The 24,432-nt window shown below is 40.2% G+C and overlaps 1 long non-coding RNA gene across 1 annotated transcript; it reads right to left on the bottom strand.

Moving 5' to 3' along the window:
* Positions 1–373: 373 nt before the first annotated feature.
* Positions 374–19,667, bottom strand: LOC135228551 (uncharacterized). Its single transcript, XR_010319077.1, has 3 exons — positions 19,594–19,667; positions 3,417–3,457; positions 374–466 (listed from the first exon to the last, which is right to left on the bottom strand). It is a non-coding gene; the product is annotated as an uncharacterized LOC135228551 (long non-coding RNA).
* Positions 19,668–24,432: the final 4,765 nt, after the last annotated feature.

Raw genomic sequence — 24,432 nt, forward strand, 5'->3', positions numbered from 1 at the left:
CTGCATAACCCTTGTAAGGCAAATATTGTTATGATCATTTGACTCTGGAGAAAAATGAAGCCCTAAATGGCTAGAAAATTTACTAACGGCCACACATCGAGTATAGACAGAGCTAAGATGTTAAGGTAAAATGTTAAGGTAGTACAGACTAATTCTAAAGCTGGTGTTTTTTTTTTTTTTTAATTCAGTACATTACTCTCAAAGGTTAAAACAAAAGAGGAGAGAAATGAGAAATGATATTTATAGATTGCTTTACTTTATGCAGTCATAAACTGGTCCCATTTTCCCCCTAAATTAATTAATTGGGTGCTTATATGTATAACACAGATGTCAGCTGAGGTTATTCTACCTTTTGACGATGAAATAAAATTTCCCAGGTTGTTTGACTTCCTTTTTTCTCCTTAAAGCTCTCCTTACTTCTCCTGTTTTCTGGAAGAGACTTTAAAATTTGTCTGTCCTTTTACACCTAAGGGATTGAGGGACATGAATTTATTGTCTCACTGATATAAATTTTGCCAGCAACTACCATCAATTCAAAAGAGAGATGTTGCTACAGCCCATTTGAATGTCAAATATCAATGTTGTCTCACTATTTTATAGACATTTAAACGTGCTTTCAGGTCACACTTTTCATCTGTAAATATCACATACACCCACTTCAATCTCAAATTCCTGGAAAAGAATAACCTTGACTTACTCCTGTCTCTTTCCCCTACGGTATAGAGAACGGGCTTGGTGGATGATAGATGACAGTAAGAATGTGGTTGATTGACTAATCTATTAGGTAACAGCAAAATACATATTGTAAAATAATGTTTTTAAGAAATCCCTTTTCTTTCACCCCCTCTCCCTGCAACTCTTTTCATGGATCAGAAACTTCATCAAACATGGCTGTCGCCAGAGTTACACTATGAAGCGCAGACTAAAGAAGAGGAAAGTAAAATGAGGAATTAAAAAAAAAAAAAAAAAAACCAGTGGAAATGGTATCAAAAAAAGGAGGTGAGTAGAAGAGTAGAGAAAGAAAAGGAATGAGATGGTGGTGATAGTTCAAACCTGTTGATTTTTATCCAAGGTCCATTATTCTCTTCTTCCTTTGTTAGAAAAGCTCTAAGGTTGCTCAGGAATTCATCCCATAGTCATATGAAGACAAATCCTGATTATTCTAAACCCATATTATAATCCCATTGCCCTTGTCAATTAGCTGTGTAGGCAGCCACATTGGATGCCATTCTAGCTAGTAAAATGTGAGATGGATTCTACTGGGGGTGAATCTTGGAAAGTTTTCATCACATACACAAAAAAAGAAAAATGTCAAGAAATGTTTGGTTTCTCTGCTGAGTGCTGTTATATCTAGATAACAAGCCTGTATGGAGGCAGTCATCTATTTTCATAGCCATTAGGAGATTCAGCTTGAGGATGGCAAAATAAAAAGATGGAAAGAAAATGAGTTCTTGAGTCCATCAATGAGCAACCAAGTTAACCAGCCTTGTAACTACCCTATCTCTAACTTCTAATTAATTGAAATAAATATCATCATTTAAGTCAACTGTGTCAGGGTTTCTGGTACCTATCATTGAAAGTGTGTTAACTTAAACACAGGAGTTTAAAGCAAGGTAAAGATACAACTAAATCTATGCTTTAAGGCAGTTAAGCAGGCTGAACTATCTAGAATTCATTGTTTGAGGAAGACAATAAGACCAGTTAAGAAACATACCCATTTACTGAAGTAAAATTAACAAGAGTGGCATCAGAGTTCAGTAGGGACAGAAAGAAGGAAATGGAGTGATTTGGAGAAGTAAAATCCACAGGATATTCACAGTTGATTAAACATGGGAAAAAGAGAGAGAGAGAGAACAGGTAAGTGTAACTTAGAATTTCTGAGACTGGGGTGCCCAAATAAGGATGTCAAAAAAACTTAATTGTAGGGTCAAAAGAAGATTTGTTTCAGACATAGGGTAGTGATACACTGTGGGGTGGGACTGGGAAATCCACCAAACAGCTGGAAATACCAAAATGTAGATTCCAAGAAAGGTAGGAACTGATGTTGACGTTTGCACAGAGGTCATCGTTGAAGACAAGAAAGTAGAGTGCGGCTAAGCATACAAAGGAAAAATGGGGGATGCGAGCAGGGGGCTGTGGATATGAGAAAGGAGATATAAGATTTGGAAAAGCACATATTTAAGAGAAAGAACAAGGGCAAACATCAGTTAGTGATGCAGAAAACTAGGATTCAAAAGTGTGACGGAAGATGAGGGAAAAGAGATTTTCCTGAGGGAGGAGAGGACAGAAGTGAAAAGTGCTCCTGCTCGGAGGTAAAGGAGGTGAACATGGTAAAGAGGGCAATGGATTCCCAGACCAGGGGGCCTTTACTGCCATTAGTGAAGGTAGTTTGAGTGGTAGGAGGTGAAAGTAAGAGTGTAAGCGGAAAACTCCAAGGAGTCAAAGAGCAAGGGATATAAAAATGAAAAGCAAGTTTCTATTTTGATATAGTTGAAACCTATACTTTTTTTTTGCTTATTATTAATTTTTTTCTTTTTTTATTGTACTTTAGATGAAGGTTTACGGAACAAACTGGTTTCTCTTCAAACAGTTAGTACACACATGGTTCTACGACATTGGTTAACAACCCCACGGCATGTCAACACGCTCCCTTCTCAACCGTGGGTTCCCTATTAACAGCTTTCCTGTTCCCTCCTGCCTTCCAGTCCCTGCCGCAGGGCTTGTGTGCCCCTTTAGTTTTGTTTTGTTCCATGATATAGCTGAATTCTAAAAGGAGAAAGATGAAGAATAGAGGTAGATGAAGTTTTTATTCACACATAGAGAGGACCTGAACATTTCTTAGGCAAAAGGAAAATATCCAGGGGAGAGGGAAAGATAATTTCTACATGCTCTATTCAACAGGTCTCAAGGTTATAAGGCTATTTGTCTCTGAAATAATTTATTTTAAAAGTGTGTGCATGCTTACATGACACACAGAAACATCTGTGTAAAATAGAGATCTTTCCATTCTCTGAGAGCCATGTAGGCTCCCATCCACTACTCATCAAATGTGTTTTAGTTCTCTCAACTACCTGAGTTGTGGTGTTTGTCAACTACAGCCTGTCTCTTTGACATTTCTTTTATATTCTGGAGGATATCAAGGGACCTCCCCATGGTTCTGACCCATAATGGCTGACAAAAATGTAATGAGTCTAGAACTGCCACAAAGAAACAAAGAAAGAAAAGCAAGCTGTTATATGGACATAAAAGTTTTGCAGCAGCTCCAGACACCATCAAGGAAATGAAATGATCAAGTTAACAGAAGGCAGTGATTGGAAGTCAAGTAAATGTTGGGGGCAGACCACTGACAATTAGGAAGGACTTCATAAACTTCATTGCAGCCTAAGAGGACTGACCACCCACTACATGAACTGTACCTGGAAAAAACTGTGGCCAGGTAGTCATGACTTCAGGAAATCTGAAAAAAAAAAACAGAAGTTATTCTGCCAAAAAACAATGCTGGGAACAATTTCCAATGAGACTATACCATAGGGACTTCGAAAACCAAAAAAAAAAAAACCATTGCCGTCAAGTCAATTCCGACTCATAGTGACCCTACAGGACAAAGTAGAACTGCCCCATACAGTTTCCAAGGAACAACTAGTGGATTTGAACTGCCGGCCTTTTTAGGCTAGCAGCCAAGCTCTTAACCACTGTACCACAACACTAATTCAGTTGCACCTCCATTTCCAAAAATGCATATCCCAAACTAAAAGAGGTGTGCGTGGTATGAACAAGAGCCTAGAGGAGGATACTTGGTCACAGGTAAAAACGAAGGAAGGTATTAGCCTGGGAAAGGAAGATTTTTCATCTTGATTCCTCATGCCCATAAAACAGATGACAATACTGAGAAGTTGGAGATGGAGAAGAGGTGGATGGAGAAGACAGTCTGGGGCATCCGTGAGACGTGGTGGGAGGGAAGTAGTGGCATAGAGATTTACAAGAACAGAAAAAGTGTGCACGGCCTTTTGAGGAATGCTAAAAATAGTGAACTGTATACAGGAAATTTCCTTCCCAAATCTCTACCAAACACTATAAAGGAATGAAAATAGGCAATAACCTACAAGATTAAAGCTAACTAGAGAGGATGAAAAAGAGAAGATCAGAGATTCAACAAAATTTTGAAAAGTAGTAAGCAGACAGATGAATGGTAACTGACCTAAAAATTTTGAGAAAGCTGAAACATAAGCCTATACTGGGAGAAAAAGGAGGCCTCATACTCTTTTATTACGCAAGTCTCAGAAACTGGAAGTACCAGGACTCCTGAGACATGGAGTATGAAATGAAGCTAAACAGAGGAAGATTGGTTGAAAGTCTTTACGCAGGAGTTGGCCTCCACCACACAGCACAGCAAGGTGATCCTCCTCTTCAACCCAACAGTGTCCAGGGTTGGTGACAATGATGGACACTTCCTACTGCCTCAGAAGCAGCACGGTTCTGGGTAAGCTGCAGCAGCAATGTCCTCACCAGATCCACTCTGCAGTGTGCCTCTGGATCACGTACTTGGAAGTTCCGCCTTAGAACCTGTTTGTTCATCACATCCACGAACTACTGATATCCCTTGTTATGGATTGAATTTTGTCCACAAAAAAAGATATGTTAAAATTCTAAACCTGCACCTGTAAATATGACCATGTTTGGAAATAGAGTCTTTGAAGATGTTATCACTTAGGTTATAACAGGAGGTCATTGATTGAGTTCTAATCCTGTAAAACTATTGTCATCAGGTACCATGGAGTTGGTTCTGACTTGTAGCGATGGTATGTACAACAAAACAAAATACTGCCCAGTCCTGCCACATTCTCATAGTCGTTGTTATGCTTGAGCCCATTGTTACAACCACTGTGTCAATCCATCTCATTGAGGGTCTTCCTCTTTTTCACTGACCTTCTACTTTACCAAGCGTAATGTCCTTCTCCACAGACTGGTGCTTCCAGACAATATGTCCAAAGGACATGAGATGAAGTCTCCTCATCCTTACTTCTAAGGAGCATCTTGGCTGTATTTCTTCCAAGACAGATTTGTTCATTCTTTTGGCAGTTCATGGTAAAATATTCTTTGTAAACGCCATAATTCAAAGGCGTCAGTTCTTCTGTCTTCCTTATGATACCAGTGTTCTTAAAAAAGAAGGGAAGATGCACAAAGACGGGGAAACAGAGGAAAGACACCACGTGACCCTACGGTTGCAAGCCAAGGAATGCCTGTAGCTACCAGAAGCTAGGACAGAGGCATAGAATAGATTCTCCCTTAAAACCTGAGAAGGAATCCACACAGCGAACACCCTGATCTTCGATTCCCAGCTTCCAAAACAGTGAGACGATAAATGTCTCTTCTTATAAGCCATTTAATTTTACAGCATTTTGCTTACAGCAGCCCTAGGAAACTACTACATTCCTCAATAAATCCCTTCCTGGCTAAATTAGCCAGAGTGGGAGTACCTACTAAAGCTTAAAAACTACATCTAACATATAGCCCTGCAATTTCACTCTTTAGGTATATACATAAGAAAAATTAGTATATCTGTATCTACCAAAAAACCAAACCCATTGCCACTGAGTCGATTCCAACTCATAGTGACCCTATAGGACACAGTAGAACTGCCCCATAGGATTTCCAATATTATAGGAAGCAGACTTCAACATTCTGCTTCCAAGGAGAGGCTGGTGGGTTCAAAACACCAACCTTTAGGTTAGCAGCTAAGCAGTTAACCACTGCACCACCAGGGCTCCATATCCACCAAAAGATGTGAAAAGAATGCTTGTAGCAGCTGTATGCATAATAACTAAAAACTAAAAACTCAAAATGTCCATCAAAAATAGAATGGATAAATTGTGATATATCCATATAACGAAATATCATACACCAATTAAAAATAAAAACTATTGCCGCACATTACAACTTACAACATGGAGGAATCTCACTGACACTTTTGAATAAAAGAAACGAGAAACAGAAAAGTACTTACCATATGATTCGATGATTATGAAATTTAAAAAAAGACAAAACTCATCCCTAGTGAAAGAAGTCAAAACATCTGGGGACATGTAAGTCAATTGGCATCACACAGTTCATTAAGATAATGTTCTACATTCTAGTCTGGTGAGTAGCATCTGGGGTATTAAAAGCTTGTGAGCAGCCATCTAAGATACAACAATTAGTCTCTTCTCATCTGGAACAGAGGAGAGCGAAGGAAACCAAAGACTCAAGGAAACAATGAGTCCACAGGGCTAATGGCCCACACAAGCCACAGCCTCCTCTATCCTGAGACAAGAACTAGATGGTACCCGGCTACCACGATGGACTGGTCTGACCAGGGACACAATAGAAGGTCCCAGTTAGAACAGGAGAAAACTATAGAATGAAATACAAATTCTTAAAAAAAAAAAAAAAAGTCCAGATTTATTGGACTGATAGAGACTGGAGGAACCCCCCAAAACTATGGCCCCGTGGCATCTTTCTAACGTGGAACTGAAGTCACTGCTGGAGGTCACCTTTCAACCAAACAATAAGTTGTCCTATGAAATAAACAATAACACCCACGAGGAATGTGCACCTTAGAAAAATCAACTATATGAGACCAAATGGGCAACATTTGCCCACAAGCAAAGAGGGGCGGGGAACCTGGAGGGATGGAAACACAGAAGCCAGCGTGGAATTGGGGAGAGTGCTAACCCATTGAGGGGACAGCAACCAATGTCACTGAACAATTTATGTATGCATTGTTGAATGGGAAACTAACTTGCTGTGTAAACTTTCACCTAAAGCACAATAAATACATTAAAAAAAAAAAAGCCCAAACAGTAGTTATTTCAGAAGACAAGTATGGATGGGAAAGGACACAAGATAGGCTTCTGGGTTGCTGGAACTATTCTGTAGCTTGGTCAGAATCCTGGATACAGAGTGTATACATATGCAAAACTTCATTGGTTATATGTATGCTACGTCTCAATTTATTGTGAAAGAAAGGGAGTGAAGGAAAGAGAGAGAGAAAAGAAGACGAGAAGGAAAGAAAGCCATATAGAGTGGATTCTGTTGCTGGTGACCAGAAACCCTGTACAAAATAAGAGTGTCTTAGTCATCTAGTGCTGCTATAACAGAAATGCCACAAGTGGATGGCTTTAACAAAGAGAAATTTATTTGTTCACAGTGAAGTAGGCTAAAAGTCCAAATTTTTCTGTGCTGGGAGCTCTTCAGGTACCTTCTAATTGAAACCATATAATCATGCTGAGAAGGTATTAGTACTTTACTGTTTAGAGTTGGTGACAGACACATCACCTGGCATGTATTAAATCATTTAATCTTTTTTTTTTTTTTCCTGACAGCAAATAGCTAGTTAGTAGTGGAGTTGATATTTGATTCGAGTCCGTCTGACTTCATTGACCATGTGCTTTTTATGACATTCTGCTGGGAAAAGTAGAAAGCTTGTGATTGGAGACTGGAAAAGCAGATATGAAGCATGGTCAGAGGGCCATAGTTGTCTGAGGCAAACTCTCTCCTCGGTCCAGCCCTGGTAGAAAAGGAAGTGAAATGTCATCAGGAGATAAACTGTAGAATAAAATTATGTTAAAGGACCAGAGGTCAGAATCAGTACAAAAAGCAGACGCAGTATTGAGAGGAGAGGAGCAGCTGGGGTGAAAGCTTGGAATCAGACAAATGGAAGAGTTAAGAGGATGTTCAAGTCAAATATGTGGATACTCAAAATATACGAAATTTTGCAATCTTTTAATTCCAGATGTTGGAAATGTAGCACAGGCCCATCCCTAGTCACAGTTGGTTGGCAAGAAATCAAGAGGAATATGCCAGAAACTGCAGAGTAACTCACAGCTTCTTGACAATGAGGAACAGGCCGGGTCCAGTGACTCAAGGTCCATACTCAAGAAAATGTCGTGAAACGTTAAGGACAGCCTGCTAGTGGTGTGGACAAGGAGGTTTGTCCTTCAAGCCCTAATTCCTTTACATTTTTATCTGTAGAACTACATACCTATTTGACATCTGTTTTGGGTTTTGTTGTTGTTGTTTTGCTGTCACTTCTCTTAAAATGCAGCATTTGGGAAATGCCTGGTAATTGCCCTGGTTTGGCAAATCCTGGCTATTTCACTCTTTTTAGTTTTGTGATCACAAATGGAAAGGAGTCTAAAACTCTAGAAGCTGAGAAAAATTTATTCTGAATTTCCCTCTTTTGGTTCTTCCTTCATCCTTCTACCTTCTACCTCCTTTTTTAAACATGTAAATGTGAGGAAGAAAAGTGAAGGAGAAGATGGGAAGTTCCTTTGCAATGAAGGTAGCAGTACCAACAAAGGGTTATGTCGATGACTTACTACTGTGAGTCTTTTTTTCTTTTTTCTTTTAACATTTTATTGTGCTTTAGGTGAAAGTTTACATAGCTAATTAGTTTTCCAATCAATTCATACACAAACTGTTCTGTGACTTTGGGGGTAATCCCCGCAAGGTGTCATCATTCTCCTCATTTCCCCCCTGAATTCCCCATTGCCATTAGTCCGGTTTCCCCGTGCCTCCCTGCCTTCTCATCTTTGGTTTTGGGCAAAGGTTGTCCTTTTCGTCTTGTACAGTTGACTGTTCTGAGGAGCACATTCCTCATGGGTGTTATTGTTTAGTCTACAGTCTCATCTACTGTTTTGGCTCAAAGGTGGCCTCCGGGAGTGTCTTCTGTTTCAAGTTAAAAGGTTGTCTCAGGGCAATAGTCTTGGGGGTTCCTCCAGTCTCTTTCAGACCACTAAGTCTGGTGTTTGTTTGTTTGTTTTTAATTTGCATTTTGTTTCACATTTTTTACCTATTCTAACTGGGGCCTTCTATTGTGGTCCTTGGTCAGAGTGGTCTGCACCAGGCACCATCTAGTTCTGCTGGTCTCAGATTACAGGAGACTGTGGGCCATTAGACCTTTGGACTAATTGCTTCCTTGAGCCTTTGGTTTTCTTCATTCCCATTTGCTCCCGACAAGGAGAGACCAATAGTTGCTTCTTAGATGGTCACTCACAAGGTTTTAAGACCTCAGATGCTACTCACCAGACAAGGATGTAGAAAATCATTTTTATGAACTGTGTGTTGCCAATTGACCTAGATGTCCCCTGAGACTATGATCCTTAGCTTTCAGTCCCAATGTCTAAGTAGTTTCTATAACTGTGCCCCCAAGTGCTCTACTGTATATAACCATATATATGCAGCATTTACAAATACATGTGTAGAAATATCCACAACCATAACTATACGCGAGTATCCTCCCACATGACCTCCTCACCTACTCAGCATGTATATTTACCTGTATATCTACTCACAAATTATTGCTTGTTACTGCTGCTATTGTAGGGTTATATATGTTATAGCGTTTAGGATTATATAGGTTATAGCGTTTACCATAGTTGCCCTTTCTTCTTACATACCGCTAAGAGCATGCCTTTGCCTTGGTCACACTGTGCTGACTTCCTCCATATTGTACATTACTCTTCCCTTCAGCAGAACTAACTTTTGTGTACTATCTATTTAATGATTTTTCCCTCCCATCCCTGGTAACCGTCAAAGAATGTTCCTTTCTGTGTGTAAACCTATTCTTGACTTTTTTAATAGTGGTCTCATACAATGTTTGTCTTTTTGTGATTGACTTATTTCACTCAGCATAACGCCCTCCAGATTCATCCACGTTGTAAGATGTTTCGGGGATTCATTGTTATTATTTATCATTGCGTAGTATTCCATTGTGTGTATGTTTATCCATTTGTCCCCTGATGGGCATTTAGGTTGTTTCTGTCTTTTTCACACTGTGAACAACGCGGCAATAAACATAGACGTGCGTATGTCTAATCCTGTTACGGCTATCATTTCTCTAGGATCCATACCTAGGAGCAGGAATCCTGGATCATACCGTATTTCCATTTCTAGTTTTTCAAGGAAGCGCCATACTGTTTTCCATAGTGGCTGTACCATTTTACATTCCCACCAGCAGTGTGTAAGAATTCCAATTTCCCTACAACCTCACCAGCATTTGTTGTTTTCTGTATTTTTTTTTTTTGATCAGTTTCCTTATTGCCGGGGTGAGATGGTATCTCCTTGTAGTTTTAATTCTCATCACTTTAACATCTAATGATCGTGAGCATCTCTGCACATGTTTGTTAGCCACCTGAATGCCTTCCCAGCCTCTTTAATTAACTCTCCCTAAACAGTGTGATGGAAACCCTGGTGGCGTAGTGGTTAAGTGCTAAGGCTGCTTACCAAGAGATCGGCAGTTCAAATCCGCCAGGCGCTCCTTGGAAACTCTATGGGGCAGTTCTACTCTGTCCTACAGGGTCGCTATGAGTTGGAAATGACTCGACGGCAGTGGGTTTGGTTTTTTTTTTTTTAAACAGTGTGATGATGTCAAGCCTCTAGGTCATGAAGAGGCCACCATTCTGTGTCTAGTCATCCGGTGAGAACCCATCAAAATTCCTGGAATAACACTGCTATTCTTTCCTGTATTTGAAATAAGGTTTCAGCTCTCCTATGTACTTCAGTATCTTCCATGAGCCAGAGAGTGCCGTCCAAACCACACCTCTTTATTCATATATTAATTTTTAGATTTGCTTTCATGGTCACTACATCAAGGTCTTTGTTTTTGGTTTGTTTGTTTGTTTGTTTGTTTTTTACTGCCTTCCAAAAAAGAAATGGAAAGGGTAATGGTTAAGGAATAAAGAAAATATGGGGGGAGGGGAGTGTTTGTTTTTGCTCTTGTGTTTTAAGCAAAGCACAGGGAAACGCCCTTGTAAGTGGAGTGCACGTATTTAATTAACTGGGCCTTCCATGACTTCATACATGGAGATTTTTGAAAATGACTCACACTTTTAGGCAGAGAACGCTTGCCAGAAGTCCAGTATTTTCAAGTCATCTCTAGCAACTAGAAGCACCCAGGGATATAGAAATTACTAGAGTGCCACATTGTGGTGAGTCCAAGAACAAATATTATAAATCTTGCCTCTTAGCACAAATAAGCAAATTTAAAAAAAAAAGGAAGCCCCTTTCAAAAGACTAACTGGGTCTCTGACACTTTACATTTCTTTGTGGATATAAATCAAAGTGAATCAAACATGTTAGCCTTTTGCTAAACTCGAGTGCTGTATTTAAAAACCACATATAAATATTACATTTTCAGATAGATACCCGCTTCACTGATGGCATCAATGGACATGAGGCAGAACATGTAGACAGTCAGCTGTTTGACTTTTTTTACAATTATAACCAGCTAATTTCTCCAATAAGTCATTTCAGTAGAGTAGGACCCTACAACAAGGCCCACCCCACCCCTTGGACTGATGAAAGGATTTGAGTATCTGCTTTTCCTCGCCAAACTCACAGTAACCATTCAGTAGGTGAGGGGAGGAAAACTCAAGGGAGCAACTAAATTGCCACTCTTGGAAGCTATCTGAGGCAAACTAAGAGCCCTGGTGGCAGCACAAAGGTTAAAAATTTGATTGCTAACCAAAAGGTAGACAGTTCAAATCCACCAGCTGCTCCTTGGAAACCCTATGGGGCAATTCTACTCTGTCCTATAGGGTCGCTATGAGTTGGAATCAACTCAGTAGCAACGGGTTTGGTTTGGTTTTGGTTTGGGGCAACCTGAGGTCATCCCTAGGCTTGGGTTAGTGGTTCAGTACGAAGCCAGAACTCAGGGCTAGTTTCCAGGAGCCCTGGAGAATGGACCTGAGTGGTGTCAAGAGTCCAGGGCAGGAATACAAACACTAAGGCTTGGGTCACCCCTGTCCAAACTAGCTGAGCTGGGGAGGTTCTGTGCTGCGAAGATGTCCCCTTAACGGCCTAACTCCATGTTTGTCAGCCCCTTTTTGCACTCATCCCTTTGGAAGAGCCCTCTTAAGGGTACTGCAGAAGACAAGTGGAAGAGATAAAATTGGCCAAATTCATATTAAAACTTCAGATTTTTCAGAAAGCCATCTTTAACTTGGCTAAAAAAAAAAAAAAGTTTCTGATACATTTGGTTACCAACCCCATGACATGTCAACATTTTCGCCTTCTCGACCTCAGGTTCCCCATTACCAGCTTTCCTGTCCTCTCCTGCCTTCTCATCCTTGCCCCTGGGCTGGTGTGCCCATTTAGTCTCATTTTGTTTTATGGGCCTGTCAAATCTTTGGCTGAACAGTGAACCTCAGGAGTGACTTCATTACTGAGCTATAAAGGTGTCTAGGGGTCATACTCTCCGGGTTTCTCCAGTTTTTGTCAGACCAGTAAGTCCATTTTGTGAGTGTGTGGGTGCATGTGTGTGTGTGGGTTAGAATTTTCTACACTTTTCTCCAGCTCTGTCCAGGGTCTTCTATTGTGATCCCTGTCAGGGCAGTCAGTGGATACTGTCTAGTTTGCTGGACTCAATCTTGTGGAAATTATAGTACTTGCGGTCTTAGTCATTTGGACTAATCTTTCCCTTGTGTCTTTGGTTTTCTTCATTCTGCCTTGCTCCGGACAGGGTGAGATCAGTGGAGTATCTTAGATGGCTGTACAGAAGCTTTTAAGACCACGAATGCTACTCACCAAAGTAGAATGTAGAGCATTTTCTTTATAAACTATGTTATGCCAACTGAGCTAGATGTTGCCCAAGACCACGGTCCCCGCAGACTTCAGCCCAGTAATTCAGTCCCTCAGGGAGTTTGGAAGTGTCTACAGAAATTCCATGGCCACTTCAGCAAAATTTTACTTGTGTGCGATACTAATGATATTGTTTGGTAATTTCCCAATTCTGTTTGATCGTCTTTCTTTGGAATAGGCATAAATATCGATCTCTTCCAGTTGGTTGGCCAGGTAGCTGTCATCCAAATTTCTTGGCATGGATGAATGAGCACTCCCACCCCTGCATGAGTTTGTTGAAACATCTCAATTGGTATTCTATAAATTTCTGGAGTCTTGTTTTTCACTAATGTCTTCAGTGCAGCTTGGACTTCTTCCTTCATACCATGGGTTCCTGATCATATGCTACCTCCTTAAATGATTGAACTTCAACAAATTCTTTTTGGTACAGTGACTCTATGTATTCCTCCTATCTTCTTTAGCCCAAACAATCCTTCGCAATTACAACTCGAGGCTTGAATTTTTTCTTTCAGTTCTTTCAGCCTGAGAAATGCCAAGTGTGTTCTTCCCTTTTGGTTTTCTAACTCCAGATCTTTGCACATCATTATAATACTTTGTCTTTTCGAGCTGCCCTTTGAAATCTTCTGTTTAGCTCTTTTACTTTATCATTTCTTTCATTCTCTGTAGCTAGTTTATGTTCAAGAGCAAGTTTCAGAGTCTTTTCCGACATCCATTTTGGTCTTTTCTTCCTTTCCTATCTTTTTAAGGACCTCTTAGTTTCTTCACGTATGATGTCCTTGATGTCATTCCACAACTCAGCTGGTCTTCGATCATCAGCGTTCAGTGTGTTAAGTCTGTTCTTGAATGGTCTTTAAATTCAGATGGAATATACTCAAGGTCATATTTTGGCTCTTGTGGACTTGTTCCAATTTTCTTTGGCTTCAACTTGAACTTGCATAGGAGCACTTGATGGTCAGCCGCTGCCCTTATTCTGACTGATGATATTGAGCTTTTCCATTGTGTCTTTCCACAGATGCAGTCGATTTGATCCCTGTATATTCCACCTGATATAGTCCACATGAATAGTCACTGTTTATGTTGTTGAAAAAGGTATTTGCAATGAAGAAGTCATCGGTCTTGCAAAATTCTATCCTGCAATCTCCAGCATTGTTTCTATCACCAAGGCCATATTTTCCAACTACCGATCCTTCTTCTTTGTTTTCAACTTTCACATTGCAATCACCAGTAATTATCAATGCATCTTGATTGCATGTTTGATCTATTTCAGGCTGCAGAAGTTGGTAAAATCTTCAATTTCTTCATCATTAGCCTTAGTGGTTGGTGTGTAAATTTGAATAATAGTCATATTAACTGGTCTTCCTTGTAGGCATATGGATATTATCCTATTACTGACAGAGCTGTAGTTCAGGATACATCTTGAAAGGTTCTTTTTGATGATGAATGAACGTCATTCCTTTTCAATTTGTCACTCCAGGCATAGTAGACCATATGATTTTCTGATTCAGAATGGCCAATACCAGTCCATTTCAGCTCACTAGTACCTAGGATATTGATGTTTATGTGTTCCATTTCATATTTGATGATTTCCAATTTTCCTAGATTCATACTTCATACATTCCATATTCCTATTATTAATGGATGTTTGCAGCTGTTTCTTCTCATTTTGAGTCATGCCCTATCAACACATGCAGGTCCCAAAAGCTTGACTCTATCCACATCATTAAGGTCGACTCCACTTCGAGGAGCTAGCTCTTTCCCAGGCGAATGTTGAATGCCTTCTAAACCTGGGGGGCTCATCTTCCAGCACTATACCAGACAATGTCCTGTTGCTATTCATGAGGTTTTCACTGGCTAATTCTTTTCAGAAGTAGACCACTACGTCCTTCTTCCTAGGCTGGAATCTCAGCTGAAACCTGTCCACCATGGGTGACGCTGCTGGTATTTGAATGCTGGTGGCTTAGTCTCCAGCAGCACAGCAACAGGGAACCCTCCACAGTGTGACACACTGACAAACAAGCACACAGTGTAAAATCCAGTTCCTGTGCAGTCAGCTCTGACTCATGGTGATCCCACGTGTGTCAGGGTAGAACTGTGCTCCACGGGGGTTTTAATGGGTGATTTTTTTAAAGTAGATTGCCAGGCCTTTCTTCTGAGGTACCTCTTGTTAAACTTGAACTGCCAACCTTTGGGTCAGCAGCAGAGTTTGTTAACCATTTACACCACCCAGGGACTCCATATATAGTATAGCAATAATGTATTATGGCCCCGACAGACTAAAACACTTCATTTATAATACTGCCTCTATTTGACCATTTCTGACTTATAAAATATGGTTTAACTTAATAACATAATAATATGGTTTTCTAGCACCTATACAGGGTCGCTATGAGTCGGAATTGACTCGACAGCAACGGATTTATATTTTTCAAAGCAAGTCCACGGATAGTAACTGGGTTTTTTTCCTATAATGTAGGTGAAGTCCTGGGTTTTTTGTTTTAGGTGAAGTCCAGAACGTGCATTTTACAGATGAAGCCCAAAGAGGTTAAGTGTCTTCCAAGTTTTCCAGGCACTGGAGCCAGGGCCGGGTCTAAAACCAGCTCACTTTGCCTCAGTTAGCTCATTTTACCATCTTTGCTAACAGTCCTGGCAGTCATAAAAAAACTTTTCCCACCTTTTCAAACACGATGTTCCTCTAAAAGGCATCCAATTCTGTGTGACCAACAAATTGAAAAGGGTTCCTGTCACTTTACATGTATAATTTGGTTGCCAGGTTAAATTTTTCAGCATCCTTTACTTCCGAAGTGCCGAAAGACCACGACACAGTCTGAACTCTTACAATGCGTATTTTAATACGGAGCAATAGGGAATGAAGCCTTATAATCAAATCATTGTTCACAAGTCCTACAATCACCCCCAGTAAGAACTGCAACCATTTTTAAAGAAGTTACCAAGATACGGATTTTGTTACCATTTTGCCCGCACACATACCAGGTTTCAACAGCGCCACTGAAAAAGTTTTTTCACACCGATTCTATGGGAAAATTTCAGCTGCCCAATTTTATTTCTTGCCCATAGGCGGCTGGAGTTAATTTACATAAAATATTCCTCCAAGCCATAAATCATTCAGTATTTTTCTTTTCCAGAAGTACTCCTACTCATACTGTGTTCTGGGGAAAATTTTTATTTATATAGGACAATTCATCTCAATGACTTCTGGTTTTTTCAAGAGGAAATTTAATTCTTGTACGAGGAAATGAATTATTTCATCCAAAAATCTGATTAAACTTATCTAAATCTCACATCATAAAAATAAAAACCAAAATAAAATCTTTTAGGGATCAAAAATTAGATGAATCTAGAATTAATGAGCATTTCTTCTAATTTTATTTAATGAGCTATTTTTACCCCAAAGATTTAAATTAGTAATTACTTGAACTAAATTCCTCCAAACCTCAGGTTGGAATTTTAAGTTATGTTTAAAAAAAAAAATTTTTTTTTTTATACTGTCAAATTCTAACTTGACCAGTGTTCAATATTGGCTTGTCCTATAAAAAATTACTCAAAATCAAGTTTACACATTGTAATTTTAGAAGCAAACTTGAAATAGATACAGTAGTTCCTGAAAATACCCTAAAGCTCATTACAGGTTTCTTCCCCAAAGCCTACAAGCACAACGTGTCTCCTGTGACTGCTCTATCTGCCAGGTAATGACAGTACCATCTCCAGAGAACAAGTCTTGTATGGGTACCTCTTCTTGGATGGTAGACAGTGTCCTGGGGCTGTGGGAAGGGGGAGGAGAGGAGAGGAGACATGGAAATTTTGAGCAACCTGGAAGCTTAATTTCAGTGGACATAGATAATAAAAGATTTGGTTCAGAACGTGCACGTCCAAGGGATTTTAGCTCTAAAGGAACAGCAGGGCAAAGACGCCATGGCTTCCTCCTTTCTGGGAAAGAAAGGCTGTGACTTCAGAGAGGTTGCCACATGGGGAAGTGGCAGCCAAGCCACAAGGCACTTTTGTGTCAACCGTGGCAATGCCCTAGAGTTCTGCCACCCTCTGGGCTCTGCCTTGATGCTGCAAAAGTCACGTTTCCCTTTGTTCAAAAAAAAAGGAAAATAAAATGACAGCACTAACATGTCATTAGCATGTAAAGTGCTTCCCAGTTCATGCAGCCTGTTCTTACTAAAATATTGCTGCTTTCCTACGTCCAGGAGTGGATATATTTACATACAATCTCCATGGCATCACCACATTTTCAGAACTACCAGATGGTGCAACACACGAGCAGCTATGCACAAATGGAAAAGAACTTTTGACTGTCAATCTACTCCCTGTCTCTCTGTGATATATGTCATTGTGAAGAAAATATGACATTTGACGGGGGTGGGGGGGTAGATGGGGAGTAGCTAAAATTTTTCATCCATCGCATTCCTATTCTCTTCAGGGCCCTCTCACCCTCAAAAAAGGCAATCAATTCTCTATCTCCTTTAATGCAGACATATGCTGCTTCCTAAGTATAAAATGGGGGACAGTAATGGTTTGGTGGAAGAATTCTCACCTTCCGTGTGGGAAACTCTGGTTCAGTTTCAGCCAGTGCACCTCATTTTTATGCTGAGGGTGGTGGGAAGATTTGCCACACATCAGGGGATCTCAGCCTTCTTCCCATCACACAAGGATAAACACTCACGTTAGTTACTGGGCCTCAACCCAAAGGATATTTCTAACTCAGGAGTTTTGGGCAGAAACTGCAGGGTAGGTGGTGCTTGGTAAAAGAAAGAGAGGTAGACATACAAAAGTGCCCTTAGTAAGATGCATTCCCACTTTGAAAATGACTGCTTTATACGTTTGAATAGTGACTTTTGTTACTGTGCCTTTTTGCTTACATGTTAGCGAGTGTTGAAAGGTTAAATAGCAGCATCCTGAGTGGTTGCTTCAGCAAGGAAGGACCATTAATGGTGTTACACAGGAAATGTCATGGCTGCCACAGGACTGCCAATGGCGGAATTTATTTCCAGTTGTTCCCCTAATCAGGAAGTTACACTTTCTACCCAAAGTGGTTTTAAGTCATTGCTTATCACGACAGCACTCAGAAAACAAAGGAGGCAGAACCCCAGGAAGAAACACAGAAAGTTTAAAAGGTCACAGGTTAGTTCAGAAAGAGATCTCACCTTTTGAGTTTTGGAGTAAGGTAAGAGTTGTGAGTCACTTACTAGCTGTGAGACTCCATGCAAATTATTTAACACCTCTGAATCTCAGCTTGCATATCTATAAAATGGGAATAACTATTATACCTAATCCATGGAGTTAGATCCATTACATGAAGTGACACATGTAAACGCCCTGTCCAGTGCCCAGTCCAGCAGCGCAGTAAACATTCGTGGTTAGCAAAGAAAGCAGCAAAGCAACACCGGGCAGACAGGAAGTCTTCTAGAGACCAACAAAGCAGGTAGTTGGCATTCTGCGGAGTATATAACTTAGACAAGTTGGAATCAACTCGATGGCAGTGGGTTTTTTGGTTTCTGTTTATTACTTAGAAATTCCCAGATCAGAAGTTTGTATTTGGAGGAAATTTTCAATAATAATATAGGATCCGACACTTTTTTTTTTTACCACTGATAATTAAAACAATAAGAAAAGAAAGCAAACTTCCAAACGTATTATCTCATTCCAGAATAGCTTTTAGCAAGACTTACATTAGAATCTCAGAGGTGGCTTAGGTTTGAGAAACAGGTAAACGTGGAGTCTAGTTTCTTTCACACATAAAAAAAAATTCCTTATAGAGGAGAAACTAAAAAGGGTTATCCCAACCACCATGGTATCAGAAACCCGTGTTTATACGTGTTAATTAAGAGAAATGTAACGTGCACATAGTTCTCATTCATTGTCAACTAATCCTTATGATGCATTCTTAAAGTTTTGATTGAAAGATTTCTTCAAGTTATTTTTATTGATAGAATCTTGGCCTGAATAAACCCTCCCTGTAGCCTTTTTTCTGTAGCCTAGATGGCTCTGACAACAAGGCAGATTTCTAGCTGATTGTACTTCTATCGTACAGGCTTCCACACTTGTCACCCCATTGTTCATTTTACAGATGAGAAAGCTGACACCTAGTAAAAGACCAGCACTGAACATCAACTTAGCAGCAGAGCCTTTACGGAACCATGGACTCATGACGGCTTCTGCAGATTCTGCCCACCCTCCCTGATTAGCTCCTAGATAGGAAAGCAGTTCACCGCCTGTCTTTCAGTTTGTCATACTGTGGTGGCTTGCATGTCGCTATGGAGCTAGACGCCATGACAGCGTACTTCACATACCAGCAGGGTCACCCACAGTGGACAGGTTTTGGCAGAGCTTACAGACTGAGACAGACTGGAAAGAAAGGCTTTGATGATTTACTTCCAAAATTAGCCAGTGACAGCCCTACGGACGACAACAGAATACTGTCCAATACAGTCCTGCAAAGATGAGTCCTTTAGGCTGGAAGGCACTCAAAATACACAGTGGCCTCAACAATGGACTCAAGCACACCAACAGTCATGAAGACTGCGCAGGACCAGGCAACGTCTTGCTCTGTTGTACGTGGGGTCACCACGAGTCAGAGCAAACCCAACAGCACCTAACAACGAGGAAACAATCCTGAACAAGTCGGGAACAGATTTTTCTAGGGCATGCCCAGCTCCATGAACATCAGGCAGGCTAGAATGCACCTTCAACCTACGCAGGAAAATCAGGACTCGAGAAATAAGACTGCAGAGCATCATAAATCAAACTTACCTGAAAACTGGGGTACGTGCTTTCAGACAGGGTCCAGGAAGCCATCCAGACATTTGGGGACATTTTTTTAAGAGTCAGCTGCTGCATGGGTATTTTGAGAAACACTTTGGGAAGTCACAGCAGGAACCTGGCTTTTGTGTTTCAGAATTGCCAGCTTTATCCGCAGCTCAAACAGAAATAAAAGGGAAAGGGCATCATTACCCGGCAGGTTTCTGAGCGTGGTTCCAGCGGGGATTCTCGTTTTTTCTAGCTCCGACATGTTTGCCTCCCCAGCACTGTGGGGGAAGAAAAAAAAGAAAATGCTATCTTGGCAGAACCTAAACCAAATATGGAACATGGTTTCAACAATTTCATTCCACTTTTGCCGGGAAGCATTTTCATCAGAAACATGTGTACCTTGTCTTTAGAGAGATAGAATGTTTTTTCATTTGATGACCTCAAGAGCCTTTTCACCTTCAACTGAGGAAGGGAGGCAGGAGAATGGGACTTCAGTGGAAGGGTAATTGTACACCCCTGTCACAGTCTTTCTTGCTGAGCTACATAATGGTTCATAAGCTCGTAGCTGAGACTTATGAAAGTGTTTGCAATTGTTAGTTCAAGGCCCATAGTCAGCTTAGAAATTGTTGAAATGTACAAAATAAATGAGAAAAAAAATCAGCAGGGAAAGAAATTCTAGGTCATTCTGAAAAGAGCTGCTTAACAAAAAAAATAAATAAAAAGTTTTTTCCAGAGAATGGGAACATTTTCAATGTTCAGTTTTCTATACCACTGGTGGTTTTAGACATAATATGTGCATCTCTGGGGTAAATGAGTCCATGATTAAAAGAGTTTAATTCTAGGGCCTACAATATGTAAATCTATTGAGTGGTCTGGAATCCTGCAAAACACCAGAAAATCCTAGATTTTAAACCTCCATGATGCACTCTCCTTTGTAACAAACAGTAAAAAGGAAAAACTAATAATTTTTAGTTGAGGTAAGGGACAGGAGACAAAGTAGACAGCAAAGTTGGAGCATATAAACTTGGCATATAAAATATATACAAGAGCCCACAGGAAACAATAAAATACATACATGAGGTGAGGTCACAGGTCAGGGTGTTTTGCCATGCTATGGCATAGAGTCCTCATAAGCATTATGGACTGTGTGCCCCATGGTTTTCCCACTAAGCAATGCAGAACCTAAGGTTTGCCCAAACTCAAACATCCCCGTCCCTTTGTGCCTCTTCCCTCCATATCCTCAAACCACCCAACTTTGTCTGATTACCTTCTAATCACCTCTCTCAGGTCTCAGCTCAAACATCACTTCCTCAGAGAAGCCTTCCCTGACTTGGTCTTGAAGGAGCTGGGTCTCCCTAAAGCATGCTCTCCTTCTAGCCCCATAGAGCACATGTCACAGTTGATTTTACACGCATGGGATTAGTGGCTGTCTCCCATCATCTCCTCAGAGTTTAGCATGAGTGTGAGCTTGGTAGCACGCCTTCAACAAATGTTGGTTAATAAATGAATAAATGTAGCCAATGAATGAACCAACTGGAGAAAGGAAAGAATGCAGAATGTTGTGAGTGAAGGCATCTCTTACTTGGAGGGAGTCAAGGGAGAAGTCAACAATCTTGACTTTGTTTTTAGACACAAAACATACCACCCTATCTTAACTTTCACAATTTATGTACAAGATTCAGTAAAATTATTTTCATGCCCCACGTTTTATAGAGCTGCTGAGGCATGGTGCCCGTCTGAACCTTTAGCACAGTGTCCAGCATTACAACACACTCCTGCTATGTCAAAGAATTTAAGTCATATTTTATGGGGGTTAATTATCCTTTAATTGGGATTAGTGGGTCCCTGAGAGGGACATTTAACAGAAAGGAGACTTCTGAAACAGACATGGAGCCTCCACGTCTTCTTCTGTGTTGTCTTCACCACGAGCTGCAATAACACAACTCCTCGTGCACTAAATACCCTGGTCATTCAGTACAGGACCTCTTCCTGAGATCTGCATTACCCAGTTTTTTTAGTGTGTATCTTTAAATGACCTGATTATAGAAGAATAATGCTTATATTCCTGTGGTAGTGGATTCATGCAAAAAATAAACAATCTTCTCTAAGGTCTTAAAGTTAGAAGTTAAAAGCAAAGTACACAACTGCTCCTTTTCTTCCCCCTTCACTTTCTCTCTCACTCCGCTCTTTCCAATTATTCTATTACCTTGGTCAACAAAACCACTTCTCTTCTCCAAGTAGGGTTCTCTGTTCCATTAGTTCACCAACTAGAGAAAGCTCTAGGCTACTTTCTTGGGTGTTCCCAGGGCTATTTTGTCAAAGCTCTGTCCATCTTTTCCCTAATTCTTAACACACTCTCTTTCCTCTTCCCCCCAGCAGCACAGGGCTTACTTATTCCCTCCATTAGCTCCTTAAAGAAGACTGTAAGGACAATGGCACCATGGGGCACAGTGAAATATCATGGAATCCCAGCGATTTTAGTGAATACAAACATGGCTGATGTCATAAGTCAGCACTGATAAGTCCACATGATGATCTCCTTCTTCAGATGGGAAGTATTGGCATACCACCAATTCAATGTTCATTTAAATTAACCTCCCAGCCCCTAATTCTATCCTGGATACCTTTGCAAAATCTTATGGAAGATAAAGAAAGTACTATCAGTACTTCGGAAACCCTGGTGGTGTAGTGGTTAAGTGCTACGGCTGCTAACTAAGAGGTCGGCAGTTCAAATACGCCAGGTGCTCCTTGGAAATTCTATGCAGCAGTTCTACTCTGCCCTATGGGGTCACTATGAGTCAGAATTGACATGATGGCAGTGGGTTTGGTTTTGGTATCAGCACTTCAAAATTACTGTTATATATCACCTTTCTTCTGCTCCTTTTTTATCCCCATAGACATTTCAATTAACAAATGTGTCCCAAAGCCCTATTTAAACAACTCATGGTTGTGACAATCTAAAAATTTTCAGAATCTCACCTATTCAGGAAATCTTGATTCATTTGCTACATTTTAGAATCAACTCATATACCTAAAATTATCTTGCAAATTTGGAAAAGGTATTTACAATACTCACTTGTCCATTTTTTCATTTATTCAAAAATTTTTCCAGTAGTAGAACAAAAAACTCATCCCTTGTAGTCTGTAGCCCCAAGTTTGAATTCTACTTCTGCTTGATTGTACGTCCTCTGAAATAGTACTGAATAGCTCAGTAACTATATTTTATAATCTGTAGAATTAAGGGATTAAATCAATGTACCTTAATGGTCTCTTTTGGCTTTGATGTTTAAATTATAATGATTAAAATAATTGTTTATATTAATGAGTGCCGGGCAGTCTGCCAAGCAACTAACGCTCTATCTCAGTCAGCCTTCCCAGCCCCATGAGCTAGGTGCTATTATTATTGACATCTTTACAGATAAGAAAACTAAAAAACAGGGAGAGGTTATGTAACTTTTCTAAGCTCATTGACCAGTAAGCAACGGAGCTGGGGTGCAAACCCAAGTTCTGACTTAAACTACCATGCACAATATCTAAATTAGAGATTGGGGAGTGGAGATAACAGAATACCCCAGATAGTAATTAAAGAAATGTGCAGGCTGAGATTTTAATACAATGATAAATTTAGTAATCCCCTATGTCAAATATATGAGTAATTAACAGGGAATTATATACCCAAATATTGTTAGCAAGTGGATTAAAGACATATAGAGATATAGATACATGAATTAAAGCATATTAATACTTTTTTTTTTTACTGAATGTTTGTAAAACCTCTAGAGAAGAGAACTTTCTAAGTTTAATACTCTCAGGAAATAAATGTTGGGGAATTCTATTCTTAAAAATAGTGAACCAGGTAATTTTCAAAACATATGCCTGAAGGCATGGCAAGGCCAGAAAATAGTGAAGAATTACCTGCCCTAGATCCAGGGAAAGAGGATGGGCCCAGCACTTGAAGCTGCTTTTGCCTTTGCTCAGAGCGATAGGGACCAAAACTGGACATACAACAAGCACTAAGGGAGAAATCATGAGGCACTGTACCCTAATAGTAATGGTGAACCGGAGATAAACAAGAATGAATATGGACTGAAGACCACCTCTGCATTATACAGATAGCTCTCCAAATCTCATTCTTGAAATTAAATTTAAATGATCTGGAATTGCTATTAAGGCTAACTAACTGAGGCTGGAAGAATCAGATAAAAAATTTCTCTTTGGGAAAATGTTCTACATTCTACTTTGGTGAGTAGTGTCTGGGGTCTTAAAAGCCTATGAGCAGTCATGGAAGATATTCCACTGGTCTCAACCATTCAGGAGCAAGGGAGAAAGAAGAAAACTAAAGATGCAAGGGAAAGATTAGCCCAAAGGACTAATGGACCATAACTACCATGGCCTACACCAGACTGAATTCAGTACAACTAGATGGTGCCTGGCTACCAACACCAACTGCTCTGACAAGGATCACAGTAGAGGGTCCCTGACAGAGCTGGAGAAAAATGTAGAAAAAAATTCTAACTCACAAAAAAAGACCAGACTTACTGGCCTGACAGAGACTGGAGAAACCCCGAGAGTATGGCCCCCAGATATCCTTTTAGCTCAAAAATGAAGTCACTCCTGAGGTTCACCCTTCAGCCAAAGATTAGACAGGCTCATAAGACAAAATGAGACTAAAGTCCAGGGGCAAGAACTAGAAGGCAAGAGGGGACAGGAAAGCTGGTAATAGGGAACCCAAGGTCAAGAAAAGAGAGTGTTGAAATGTTGTGGAGTTGTTAACCAATGTCATAAAACAATATGTGTACTGTTTAATGAAAAGCTAGTTTGTTCTGTAAACCTTCATCTAAAGTACAATAAAAAAAAAAAAACTCTTTGGAAGAAGATAATATTATCCTTAAAAAAAAAAAAAAAACCTGCTGCCATTGAGTTGATTCTGACTCACAGTGACCCTATAGGGCAGAGTAGAGCTGCCCCATAGATTTTCCAAGGAGCACCTGGTAGATTCAAACTGCCTACCTTTTGGTTAGCAGCCATAGCACTTAATCACCA

This window comes from Loxodonta africana, chromosome 23, assembly GCF_030014295.1.
Source record: "Loxodonta africana isolate mLoxAfr1 chromosome 23, mLoxAfr1.hap2, whole genome shotgun sequence".
NCBI classification, from domain to species: domain Eukaryota; kingdom Metazoa; phylum Chordata; class Mammalia; order Proboscidea; family Elephantidae; genus Loxodonta; species Loxodonta africana.